The sequence below is a fragment of the Alligator mississippiensis genome, chromosome 1, assembly GCF_030867095.1.
Source record: "Alligator mississippiensis isolate rAllMis1 chromosome 1, rAllMis1, whole genome shotgun sequence".
In the NCBI taxonomy this organism is placed as follows: Eukaryota; Metazoa; Chordata; order Crocodylia; family Alligatoridae; genus Alligator; species Alligator mississippiensis.
Window position 1 is genome coordinate 477655544 of NC_081824.1, and position 13742 is coordinate 477669285.

General features: G+C 49.8%; 1 protein-coding gene across 5 annotated transcripts in view; it reads right to left on the reverse strand.

Annotated features, from left to right (window-relative positions):
* NUMA1 (nuclear mitotic apparatus protein 1) overlaps nt 1-13742 on the reverse strand; it is a 43541-nt gene that overhangs the window by 28616 nt on the left and 1183 nt on the right. The window contains exons 1-2 of one of the 5 annotated variants that reach the window (XM_019495203.2): nt 9779-10721; nt 8685-8755 (exon numbers count right to left, since the gene is read on the reverse strand). The exons of 1 other annotated variant lie outside the window; for it this stretch is intronic. The gene's annotated coding sequence lies outside the window, so the exon portion shown is untranslated. Of the gene's footprint in view, nt 1-4372; nt 4604-8684; nt 8771-9778; nt 10722-13742 lie in introns of those variants that run through there. 3 more of the 5 variants (XM_019495650.2, XM_014603693.3, XM_019494741.2) reach the window with 3 other exon arrangements.

Genomic DNA, 13742 nt, shown 5'->3' on the forward strand with positions numbered 1-13742 from the left:
GCCTGCCGGGGTGTGGAAGCAAAGCTGGTGGTTCGCAGTATCTGGAAGCCCCAGGGGTCTGGACTGGAGCTAAGAAAACATAACCGCAAACAATGTGGAAACAAAGTGGAGTGTGTGGCTCACCTCTGAGGACTCGCCAGTTCGGGGCTGGGGAAGAAAGGAGTGGGAGCAGTTCCAGGCTTCACAATGGTCCTAACAAGATAGGAGGCAGGCTCAGGGGGATCCCTTTGCCCTGAGTCAATGGAGCAGGTGCTGAACAGCACAGGGCCATGCTCCACCACACTGCACAAGTTAAGAAAGGGCGCAGAGGGAATCCAGGTCAGCAGAATGCAATTATCCATGCCGGAATCTGGCAGGATGCTGGTGTTAACAACCAGCTCCCGCTGAAAGGGTCATGGGACCTCGAGCAACCACAAGCTGTCGGGATCTCAGCTGACTCGACAGTCCCTCCTCCCCAGCTGGGACGGCGACAGAGGAGGCAAAGGACACTGCACAGCAGCATGGAGAGACACGGACGTTCACGTGCTTTGACTCTCCTTGGCAAAACTCCCTCCGTGCTAAGACCAGCAGTGCCGTGGACCCGGCTCCTCACACGTACCCCAAGCAGCACTGAACCCTCGTGCCAACGTGGCTTAGGGCCGCATCCTCTGAATGCACAGGTGGACTGGTAGGAAGCATCCCAAGAACATTTGGGGGCTCACCCAGACCTGGAGACATCTACCAAGGGTCACTGCAAGATGCAAGCCTTCCCTCCAAAACCCAAGGCCGGCCACGCCAGATACATCCATCAAAATGCATTCACCTGCCGCTGCCCAGCCTCTTGCAGGCTCAAGTAGAAGCTAAGCCATAAGCATATCCCAGGCTTTCCCTAGCCAAGGCAGAGCCCCTCACCAGTAAAAGGTTTCTCAAACCAAGACTAGGGGGGTTTGAAGGTTCCCTCTGGATCTCTCTCCCCTGGGGTTCTCTGGGAGGCTGAGCGCTACCCCTGGCCAAGGGGAAACCAGCTCCTACCAGAGACCAAAGGGCTCCTGTATGGTCCTCTTCCCTTCTCACATTTCAGAAAGCACAAACTCCTCCCCACTTTGCCCTACTGATTCCCCATAAGGAAATAGAGACTGCCCTGCATGGCAGTCCCCGTGGCAAGAAGGCACCCTGGCCTGACAGCCGCCCCCAAAACAGGCATGGGGAGCCAATCAGTTAAGCATCCAGCATGCAGCCGCCTCCATTCCCTCCCCACCTGGGGCCAGCACAAAGCAGCTGCTGCAGAAGAGAAACATTTGACAGCTCAGTGTTCTGGGTGGCAGGCCAAGCACACAGCCGGAGCTCCAGGAGGCCAGACCCGACTGCCTCTTTGCCCCAGTACCACGGCACGACCTGGCCAGGCTGCTGCGGCATCTCCTGGGCAGCGACCTTTGCTTCCTGTGGGGTTGCCACGCTGTTATAGGCCGGCTGGCAAGACAACGGAGCACCTTGAGGGCAGACATGCATAGCTCTCGGACTGCCCTGCAGAGTTTTAGGAGAATGGACTGATTAGCAGGATTGCCCAGTATCTGGGATGTGCAAGTAGCTCTAGGAACATGAGACTGGAAGGGAAATCCAGGGCCATCAAGTCCAGGCTCCTACCACCATGAACCCATTGTCGTAGCACCCTTTCCACTAGGTTCCATCCTATCCGGCCTGCAGGGCCCCTAAAAAATTTAGAAAAATAATATTAATCTGACCTGGGCTGCCTGTCATGTGGCCCTCGATGGCATGCCGAAACTCAAGTAAGCAGCCCTCTGCCCAAAATAACTGCTCGCCCCTGGGTAAGAGGCACACCTCAGTAAATCCAGGACCAGCCTCCCGGGGAACAGGCCAAGCCCTATGGCACACCCAGCTTCTCCTTAGAAGGTGCTGCCCTTTGTAGCAGGTACCTGGCTTTGGGCCTGTTGAGGGGGGCTCTCCCTAGAGCCTCAGCCTAGCAGGTGCCTGATTGCAATAGTCCATGGGTCCCACCTTTTTCAGCATCATTTTTCTTTAAGAGGTGGGAGACCCTCTATTCTATGCCTCTGCCAAGTAACCACCTGGGGAGCTACTGTGAGGAACATCTTTCCCTAAGAAGCACAAAGTTCAGGCCATTCTTGACATTTTGCTGCTGTCCAGTTGTTGAGAATGGCATCAAAATGGATCATTTCAACTCAGCTGCTGCTTGGCAGAGCTGGGAGCAGCAGCACGGATAACGAGGTGGCCTGTCTGCAGTATTGAGAAGGCAGCACGGTACTGCCTCACGCTCGACTCCCCTAGGGAAAGCTCTCTTAGAAATGTAAAAATCTGGGTTTGCTGCACAAAGTCCTGGGTTAGCCGCCTGTCACCGGGAAAGATCTCACACTGGCTACGGGGTGGGTGGCTGCTGGGAGGTCAAGCCCTAGCATTATGACACCGTTTGGCAGATCAGTCTAGTGAAGAGACCCGAAAAGGGATCCTACTATCTGTTACTGTTACTGCCTAAATTCCTAAAGCTCAAGGTGGTGGAAGCAGGAGGTAGGACCTGCTGCATATCCAGGACACGCGTTGGCTTGTTCAAGCCCAGCTCAGATTGGCAGAAGCAAACACCAGTATCTTCTGATGGCCAGCGTGGCTCATGCAAGAGGAGAGGCTTTGGATAGCCCTGGACCTCAAGCAGCAAAGACCCCAAGGGCCGTGAGAGCCCAATTTTGACTCCACTTGACAGGAGTCCCAGGCTACCCAGGAGCTGTGCAAGTGCCCGGGCACAATGACAGGGCTGGGAGCGGGGCACCCAAGCACGTTTTGGTGCTCTGGACCTCTCCATTTTCTACCAGCAAATTTGAAGGCTACTGTTTTTCTAATTGCTTTGCTTTGCTTTGCCAAATACCCAACTCTCCCATTCACTTCAGTGGAACATCAAGACCCCTCGCATCAAGGTACTTGACTTTCAGAAGGAAAAGTTGAAAACTGTGACTTAAAACACCCACCATTTCCAATAATTCAAGCATTACTTCTATTATTCGGACCAGAAAACGAGGCAAAAGTGAAACACCCTGGTAATTACAGCTTAGTCCCCCAGCACCTTGGCTTTGTTGTAAGCCCTTTGGGGAATGGACACCCCAGTAGAATGGCACAGCAGGGCCCAGCCTGGGGGAGGCTTCTAGGTGCTGCCATGATAACAGACCCATAAGACAAGTCAGGACTAAGCAGGAAGTCAAGTGTCCAAGCTAGGATGCTAATGCCAGCCTTCCTGGATCCCAGCCTCATGCCCAGACCACCGCATCTTGTCAGAGCTGGCAGATGGCACTGCTGAGGCTTGACAATCAGTTCGACACCTGCTTACTCCTTCCAGAGCAGGCAATATGCCTTGTGCTAGCCGTGGGCAGGCTTTAGGCAGGCACAGTGGATCTGCAAAGGAGCTGCTCTCTTCCTCCAGGTGGAGGGAGCAGATCAGGAGCTCAAGAGTGCCAGAGGGAAAGGGAATTTAATTTCTGCTGATAGGTGCGGAACAAGGTTTCAAGACGTAACATGACAAGGACCTGAGTCTTGCCGTGAGGTTTGCTGCTAAGTGTTCTTTAAGTACGCATCCTGTGCTGACACTCAAAGCTCAAAGAACGCATCCCAGCTGAATACAAAGAGGAGCGAGACCCCAAGCTGGTAGGAACACGACAGAACTGATAGATGACAGCAACAGCAGCAGAAGCCCGGGCCACCATGGCTTGCCCCTGACACAGCATTGTCCCCTGCCACTTCTCCCCGCAGTTACAACAGGCAAAATACCGCGTTACGCAAGCAAGCTCCTTTGGACTCAAAACCACAGCCCAGGGAGGAGATGAGCCCGCCCGATTGCTTATGTCGCCTCTCTGCTCACGCCATGGATTTCCCCGCGCCTCTGAGCTGGGGCTCAGTTGAGAAAGGAAACGGGGGGTGTGGGCCTCCTGAAGAAAGCTCAGAGCTACTCGTCTAAACTGGAGCACTCCCCACTTGGGTTATGAACAGACAATGCACATTCCCACATCCCCCCCACCAGCCCCGCGCCGGGTCCACATCCATCCCAGCCCCCAGCAGCTGGATGAAAGGATCACCCCAACCGCCGCTACGCAGAAAGACACCAAGACTGCTAGCGAGGAAACAAAATACGCCCTCCCCACGGGAAAGCCCAAACTCCCGGATGTTGGCGAATCGAACTTGGCCTGTCGCCCTCGGAGTTTAGTTATTTCTTTGCACCTTGAAGGACACGCAGGTTTCCGACCCTGCAGATTTTGCAGGAAAAGAAAAAAATCCGGCCAAGCCAGCCCGACTTTGGAGCCCGAAGAGGATTTTACGCTCCCCCTCCCCACCCGGGTTTAAACAAACAAGAAAGATAAAGTCTTTGTTCAGGCCTTACCAGACTTCTAAAAGCCACAACCTGGGTAAGGTTTTGAATCCGCCATTAGCATTTAAAACCGGTGAAAGAGACAAAAAAAAAAAGAGTAACCACACACAAAAGAAAAGTTGTTGGTTTTCTTCTCAGGCTGGCAGGAGATGGTCCCCCCCTTCCTGGCCGGGAGCCAGAGAGACGTCACAGCAAGGAGTCTGCTTTCTTTAAAGGCGCACGGCACAAAAAGCCAGCCTCGGCCTGTGGCAAGCTGCCACGGATTCGGGACTGGAACGTCTTACTAAATGGGCGCATTGTCAGAAAGCCTCATCTGCCCCCGTGAAGCCTCTTCCCTCCACGGAGACGCATTCGCTTCGGTGACTGTTTTATACCTTGGCGTTGCAGGAGGGAGAAAGCGAGCCAGCTCGGCACGGGCACGGCGCCACACAAATATTAAAAGGTAGCTGTGTTAGTCACAGGGCCCAGCCTATGGAGAGCGACTGCCAACCCCCACCCTGCAGCCTCTGTGATCAGAGATGTAGGACTAAATACAGAGATGATCCCCTTTGCGCCGTGCTGTTGTGCAGAGCTCTCATCAATGAAGGGGCTCAAGGACCCCTGCAAATCGCCACTTCCAGGCTGCAACGGAGCCCCGTACACGCTCCAGTGCAGACCACATAAAATATCCTCTGAGATGGCTTGGCCAGGGGCAAGTCTCCTTCAATGCACAGCTTTACACAGCCAGGCCCCATGTGCCCTGCTTGGCGCAGCTCATCTCAGAAATCATTTTAGCTGGAACATCTCTTAAGCTACCAACTCTGACTCTCCGCACAGAGCCAGAGACATGGGGGTTAGAAAGGACCTGGCTGATATGAGATGAAGACAGAGGATGCTAAAACCCAGTGAGGAGGAAAGCATCTGGAAATTAAAGGAGGATGGAAAAGGCTTTTCAAGCCAGGCCACCTCAGTGGTTAACCTCTTCACTGCCAACAGAAGCGCAGGCCTTTGCAACAATCCTCCCTTTCTAAGGCCGAGCATACCCATTGGAAACAGCTGCTGGAAATGCATGCACATTCCTGCAGTGCCCAAAAGGAGTCCAGCTGCCTCCCAATGACAGGGGAAATCCAAAGAGAGGGAAGGGCTGTTCCCTACTGTTCTCACAGGGGCATCCTAAAACTGTGCCAACAGGATGCACAACCCAGAGAAGCTGGAAAGCTCTTGGGCACCCTTTGTCTGCAGGGCAGGACCCAATGCCAAAGCCAGCCGAGAGCACAAATGGAGGCTGCATTAGCCTACACAGAGGCTGCCCACCCAAGTTACTGCAAGCAACAACCTTCAGAGACACAGTTTCCTTTCCCCGTTCATCCTAGCTACTCGTCTTGTGCTGGCTGAGGATGTGGAGAGCTGCCAACAGAAGGCTAGGTCAGAGATGGATGCCTGGTTGGACCACAGGATTAAATTTTGGTCATGGTTCTGAAGATGCTCACGGCTGAGGCTGACCAAGCTGTAGCCTCTATCAGATCAGCCTACAAGAACAAGGACACTTCCACCTATTTCACAGGAGCCTGGAGGTTTAATGAGTTCATCAAGATCCTCAGAGAGCAGCTCGTACAGTGTTTTCTGCCTTGTTCTGCACAACATGTTCTTGCTGAAGCTCTCAAAGGGTTTTTTCCATACCAACCAATCGAGCTTTAAAAATACCCCAGAAGCAAAAACACTCCAGTTTATGGATGGAGAAGTGAAGGCACAATTTGGTATCTTAAGCATACTATACAGATTTGGACAAAGCTGGCTTTGCTGTATTTATCCACATGAAAAAAAGAAGATAAGTGATTGCTATTGCTACTTATTAGTATTCATAGGTGAATGCTGTAGGCATTGCTGCGCAATAATTGTAGAGCCCTTGTGTGACAAGTCAGTTAGACAGCTCTTCCATACCGCATTATGAGGCCTTCCTGTGTGAATGCACCCATCTTATGTTTTAGACTGATAATACATAATTCAGTAGCCATGCAGAAAGGCAACATAACAGTTCCCCATACAACTAGAAAAACAGAAGCCTGCTACTCGCTTCAAAGGTCCTGTGCATCTCTCCTCCAATACACTGTGAGCTTTGTTTTTCCAAGCTGGGGTCTAGAGGTCAAAAGACCACGAAGCATTTAGGAATCTTTTTGGAGGCAGCAGAAGTGGAGACAGGTGAACTGTAGGCCACTGCCTGTACAAGCTTTATGAAGAAAGCTCAAAGGACTCTGTCCGCCCAGACAGAGCAAGGTAAGCCTTAGGGAAGAACCACCTCTGTGCTAGCTATTGTTCAAGATACACTTGTGCTTGTGCGCTCAAATTACTGTTTTAAGGAATCTGCTTACTAATTACCATCGGTGGTGCCTTTGGGAGGGAACAGAAGTGAAGGGTCTAAGCTCAAGAGAGACCTATTAATGTGATTACAGGCGACTCAAACCAGGTGCCAGCTGGCACCCACGGTGTAAGAGAAGTAAGTATTTCTATCCCAAGAAAGCCATCATGGCATGAGGCCTGAACCTCAAGGGCACACTGAAATGCCAGTATGCAAGAAATACAAGTAACTCAGGAACAGCAACAATCCCCAAGAGAACTCAGTACAGCCAACTAAGGAGCAGGGATAAGTGACTTGACCAAGGCCATGCAAGTCCTCAGACACTGAGGCTGGAATGGAAGCTATGTCTCCTAAGTCACCATCCAGTGCCTTAAGCACAAGAGCACTTGTAAGCGCACATACAATATTCAAAGGAGCTCACTGCCATCAGAAAGACTCGCATGTATGTTCAGTTCTAAGGCCCCAAACCTACCAACTGGAGAGGTGCACTAACCCGAATTTCTCACATGCCTCTTTAAGAAGGGGTCAGATCCAGTCTGATCCAAAACTTGGACGTTATCAAAGCCAGTTCTATATGCATCAGCTACACTTTCCCCACTTGTTTTATTTATCCAGGTGCAGCATTCACTAGCAACACCGAGGTAGTGAATGTGGAGTTGAAAGTGGAATCCAATACGAAGAATGAGTATGCTCACACCATGTGCATTTCCCAAGACAACAGCAAGGCAAAAAGCAAATCTGCAGACTACCAAAAGAGAAAATCAGATCTCTGACTCTTAACAGCAACAAAATCCAGTGGTATTTTTAACAGCGGGTAAGGCTCCCCCAATCTATTAATACTGGTTTCCATCTCTGACCGTGTCCCTTTAAATCTGCTGGCCAAATCTGATTGGGAAGTTTCCTTACATCCAGCAAAAAGAGTACTACTATAAATACCCATATCTACAGCTTGGATCTCAGGAGAATCCCACGAGCAGCAAGAGTGCACAACAGAGCAACGAAATAAGCATTCCCTTCTTGGTGTTTCTGGAGCACTTTTATGCTTTGAAAACAGATACCTTACAACTGGCCTAGAACAGAATTTAAAATACAACACAGAACAGAAATACAAAATACAAGACTTTAGAAATTACAGAATACCACACTGACATCCTTATTTCATAACGCACAGCACTTCACCCAACCCAGATTAAGGAGAAAAATCTCCCTGCAACCACAGCCCAATTACTTATGGAAAAAAGCAGAGGGCCCAAGTTTAGCACTACGTGTCAAATCGGCCCCATTAATTTAGCCACGCTTGAACTGGCTCAGCCTCCTTCAAAAGAGTAATCTGTATTGAATCAGGACAGACTCGCTGCACTTTTCAGTTGAGTTTCACTAAGGCTCTGAAAAACCGTGGCCTGCAACCCACCCACTTGGATGCACCAAGAGATGGCAAATCAAGAAGCACCATTGTTGGTCAAGTCTTTTACCTCTTTTCCATAGGACAGGGTGACAACTGAGAGCTTCAAATGTCCTGACAAAGTAGTGGCTTCTCAGCCTCCTTCTCCAGCTTTTCCTTTGCAGGTGAGGTGTAAGATGAGGCAAGGCATGATGAGCTCTACCTACAGTCAGGGAATTCTTGCACAGTGCTCCACAAAGCTGTTCTACCTCTTCTTTCCATTTAGCAAGGCCAATGGCAACACAGCAGATTTCCTCCAACACAGAATATGCCCATACAGCGAAAGGAAGGTGCGACTGTGGCATGTGCTAACATAATCTAGCTAGTATGAGTAACAACAGCAGTGGAAGCACAACGTCGTGAACTTTGGCATATGCTACCAACAAGGGTACCAACCCTTCTGGCATCCTCAGGACATGCTCTACTTGCTAGCACATGCTAAGTCCCATGTTCTCACTCCTTTTGTTACTTGTGCTAGCTAAAAATCAAGCTAACCCCAGCACACCAACATACTTCAACCACACCTTCATTTTGCTGGGCATACATACCTTAAGGGAGTTGTCTTCCCAATGTCATCACCAGGAGGCTTGGCATTATGCTCTCCAGCATTCAGCCCTGTCTGCAAAAAGTTAATCCAGAGAAAAGAAGTAAGGCTACCAAGTCTGAAGCAAAAAATAAAAAAAATAAAAATGCAACCAGTTTATCACAGGACAAAGTTTTTTATCCTGGGATCCTAGAGGTTTACAAACCCACTGCCCTACCCTAAGTACCTGTGAAGTACCAAGATAATGCTCCTTCCCTCCCCTCTCCCCACATTGGGACTTCTGTTGCAGACAGGTCTGAACAGGTCTCACTGTTCTCAATGGCAGGTGACAGAACAAGGAGCAACGGGCTCAAATTGCAGTAAGGGAAGTTGAGGTTGGATATTTGGGAAACCTCTCTCAATAGGAGGGTGGTGAAGCACTGGAACAGATTACCCAGAGAGGTGGCGGCATCTCCTTCCTTGGAGGTTTTGAAGCCCTGGCTAGACAACGCCTTGGTTGGGATGTAGTTGGGACTGGTCCTGCTTTGACCAGGGCGTTGGACTAGATTCATAGATGTTAGGGTCGGAAAGGACCTCAATAGATCATCGAGTCCAACCCCCTGCATAGGCAGGAAAGAGTGTTGGGTTTAGATGACCCCAGCTAGATGCCTATCTAACCTCCTCTTGAAGACCCCCAGGGTAGGGGAGAGCACCACCTCCCTTGGGATGTGACCTCTTAAGATCCCTTCCCACCCTCATTCTATTTAACACTGTTCTGAGTGAGATATTTTAATGGTGTCTGCATTGCCTTTAGACTGAGCTCTGAGGAGCCATCAGTGCACTAACAAACACACTGGAGACAGAGCACTTACTGGCGCATGCCCAATGCTTTGTCTTTGGCCAAGATACAGTGGAGAGCATGGGGCAGGGTTTTCTTCACCCTGGCCAGCAGGTTCTTTTCGGACTAGCATGCGTTGGACACATTTCCACACACCCCACTTCCCTCCAAATCCCATTAGACATGAGGGCATCTCAGAACAACCACAGCAGTAAAGGCAGGCTCACACCTTGCCACTACAAATGTAAGGCATATTTGAATATAAGTGGCAGTCTCCTCACCTTTGCTATCCCAGGTTGCAGGCTGCCTAGAGTGCAAAAGCATAGAACGGGAGACAGAGCACGGGGCTCCTACTGTGCCAAAGCACAGACCCACAGGGCAGGAAGGGCCTCGAGAAGGTAGTGAAGTCCTTCCTCCACCTCCAGGCCCAACTGCAAATAAACTATGATGATGATCGAACCCTGGAGCATTTACAGCAGAGGAGCACGAATTACTTCAATTAAGAGTTTCAAAGGACACTAATATAAAAGCAGATCAGCTCCCTACTTCCAGGATACTTGAAAGGCCAAAGGCAGTCCAGTCTCCTTAGCTGGGACCAAACAAAAAAACGACACAATACAGAAAAATTACAAAAAGGAGGTGGGGGGGAATAAGTCCGACTGGTTAAGTCCACAACCAACTAGAAGCAGCTCTCAAATCACCCTGCCATGTTTTATGGCTTTACTATGACCTTTTTCATTCTTAAAGAACTCTCTCTCTCTCTCTCTCTCCACCTGTCCTATGCTGCGCAAGACTGAGGTTAGGAAGGGAACCCAGCTGATTATTTTGGGAAACAGCAGAACTGATAGACACAGTGACACCAGTGGCTAAAGAAAGACTGTACTTCCATAAAAATAATGAAAGAGCCCAACAGAACTCAAGGCTCTGTCAGGCTGGATGCTGTAACCACTAGGAGCAAGGGAGCCTCTGCTCCAGAGAGCTTACACAGTCTAAACAAGACAGGGGGAGGGAGGTGTAATCTCTTCTGGGGTTTTGCATTATCACCCGGCACTGCAGCAGTGAAGTATCTGCCGAGCAGTGACAAAGAAGATGAAGAAATGAAGCTCAGAGAGATTCAGTGACAAACCCAAGACCGCAGAAGTGGGAGTTTGGAGCTTACCTGAACAGGTACTCTGAAGACAAACAAAAGACAGGGCAGACTGGCAACTGGTTCAGACAGGCATAAGCTTTCATAGGTGAAACAGGCCACTGCCTATGGAAGCTTATGTCTCTTTGAACCAATTAGTCTCTAAGGTGCCACCCTGCCCTGCCTTCTGCCTGAAGAGGTGCAAAACCCCTCCTGGGACGAGGACTGTGTCTACTGGTTAGCAGCAAGCCTGGAAGAGTAGTGGGTGCGCTCCAAACTCAATCACAATCAGTACATGACTCCCCTCTCCCACCAACCAAGTCAAAGGGCTAGTATCTGTACCAGTATACTATGCCTAAGCTCTGCTAAGTTGTCCCATCTCAAGCTAGCTCCTGCCTCTTTGTTATTTGATAAATGTGAAGCTCTTGGACACTGAGGAGGAAATAAAAGCATGATTAGATACCAACTGAAGCAGTCAGAGTCTAGCTGGTGGCCTGGGGTTTGCACTTGACACTCACGCAGTAATTCAGAGCTGAAGCACTGAAACATTAAATCATGTCTCTCATCTGCAGCAACAAGGGATCTCCGGAGCTATTAAGTCCAGTTCCCTGCTTACACAGACTAACGCATTATAATCCTGCTCATAACTTTATCGAGCTTCATCTTAGAAGTCATTTTTTTACTCTCTCCAGGCTAACTTACAACAGGCCTGACGTTTCCTGGAAGACGCCCAAGTAAAACAAGGATCTTGCACAAACCTGCTCAGTAATACAGCCCACATGGGAGGAGAAATAGAAGATTTTGGATAATCTCAGCCAAATGCCTGCAGTGTACACTGCAACTGGTGCTTAAACAGCGACTGGGAAAAGGGAAGATTTTATGATCTAACTGAAGAAGGTTAGGGCCACTCTTGTAGGAACAGGCAAGGACAAAAGCACACCAAGAATACCTCCTGGTTAAATGTGTTGACTGCTCTGAATACCTACGGCTTCCTTCCTCATAAGAGAAAGAAAAGTCTAGAGAACATACCTCCCTCAGATACTTCATAAAATCATAAAAGCATGAGCGTTAGAAGGGACTTCAGGAGGTCACATCTAGTCCAACTCACTGCTCAACACAGGACCGGCCCCGACTACACCATCTCAGCCAAGACTTTGTCTAGCTGAGTCTCAAAAGCCTTGAAGGATGGAGAGTTTGGAACCTCATGAGATTTCTTTTGGTTCAATCCTCCAATTTGTTGAGGTCTCTCTGAATCCTAGCATCCCTCCAGTGCATCTACTGCTTCCCGCAGCGTGGTGTCATCTGCAAACTTGCTGAGGGCACACTCCATCCCATCTTCCAGGTCACTGATGAAGACTTTGAACAAAACTGGCCTCAGCACTGACACGATACCAGCTGCCAACCAGACACTGAACCACTGAATCCAGCCAGCTTTCTATCCACCTTACAGTCCATTCATCCAGCCCGTACTTCCTTAGCTTGCCCACGAGAATGCTGCAGGAGACCGTATCAAATGCCTTGCTAAAATCAACATACACTACATCCACTCATCTCCCCGCACCAACCGAGCCAGTCATCTCATCACAGAGACAATCAGGTTAGTCAGGCATGACTTGCCCTTGGTGAATCCATGCTGACTGTTCCTAAACACTTTCTTCTCCGAGTGCTTAAAAATTGATTCCTTGAGGATCTGCTTCGTGATCTTTCCAGGGACTGAGGTGAGGCTGACTGGTCTGTAGTTCCCTGGACCCTCCTTCTTCCCTTTCTTAAATATGGGCACCACGTTTGCCCTTTTCCAATTGTCCAGGTCCTCTCCTGATTGCCATCAGTTTTCAAAGATGACGGCCACCAGCTCTGCAATCACATCAGCCAACTTCCTCAGCACCCTCATGTGCACTGCATCCAGCCCCATGGACTTGTACACATCCAGCGATTCTAAATAGTCCGTAGCCTGCTCTTTCACCATGGTCGGCTGCTCACCTCCTCCCCAAACTGTGCTGCCGGGTCCGGTAGTCTGGGAGCTAACCTTGTCTGTGAATACTGAGGTAGAAAAGTTATTGAGTACTTTGGCCTTTTCCACATCATCACTGGGCACATCTACATGTTCAATTAACGCAATACAAACTCCGGCACGTATCACACCAGAGTTTATTGCTCCCAGGCATTGTGTTTACATGTGCACCTGGAACCGCAGCACGTTGAGCCGGGTCAGAGCAGCGCCAGGTGGCAGGGGACCCGGGAAGTCAGCCTGCCAGCCTAGGGCTGCTGCAAACCAGCTCAACGTGCTGCAGAGGGGATGGCTGGGACACGAAGATGCTCCAGCGTGGAGTTAGCCAGCAGGCAGCCCCTGTACTGAAGCATCCTCATGCCCCAGCCAGCCCGGTCCCAGTCTACACGTGTGTTATGGCAGAATACTGGACTCCGCTGCAGGATAATGCTCGTATATACAAGTACTATGTTGCGGCAGAGTAAATTAGTTTAGCGTCACACATGTAGACACTGACGTTTTACTGCGGATCTCATTAGGTAGCACTGCAGTAAATGTCTCATGTAGACACGCTCGCTAGGTTGTCTCCCCCATTCAGTAAGAGACAGACACGTCCCCTGATCTTCTTGTTACTCACATCCCCGTAGAAACCCTTCGTCTGACACTTCACATCCTTTGCTAGCTGCAACTCCAGTTGCAACTGGCCTTCCTGATTTCACCCCTGTGTGCCGGAGCAATGTTCTTATACTCCTCCCTAGTCGTTTGTCCAAGTTTCCACTTCTGGAAAGCTTCCTTTTTGTGCATTTATGCAGACACAGAGCAAAAATGCCCTTTGCAAACTCCAGGTCCTTCGTACAATGACTTGACCGTGGCTGACTGTGAAAGCTTGGCCAGACCTACGCATGAAATTTAAATGACCGAAGTACAACAACAGTGCATCTTGCACAAGAATGCAAGATCATGACTGGCACCATGCGAAATGAAGCAATCCCAATTGATCTCATCTCCTGCTCTAGTTGCAAATGTACCCAATGTCTTATTATGTAAAACCATTCATAAATAACTGCATCTCCCTCTGTGACTGTACCCTCCTTGTTGACGCCTCCTCCCTTGATTAAAACATATTTCTCAA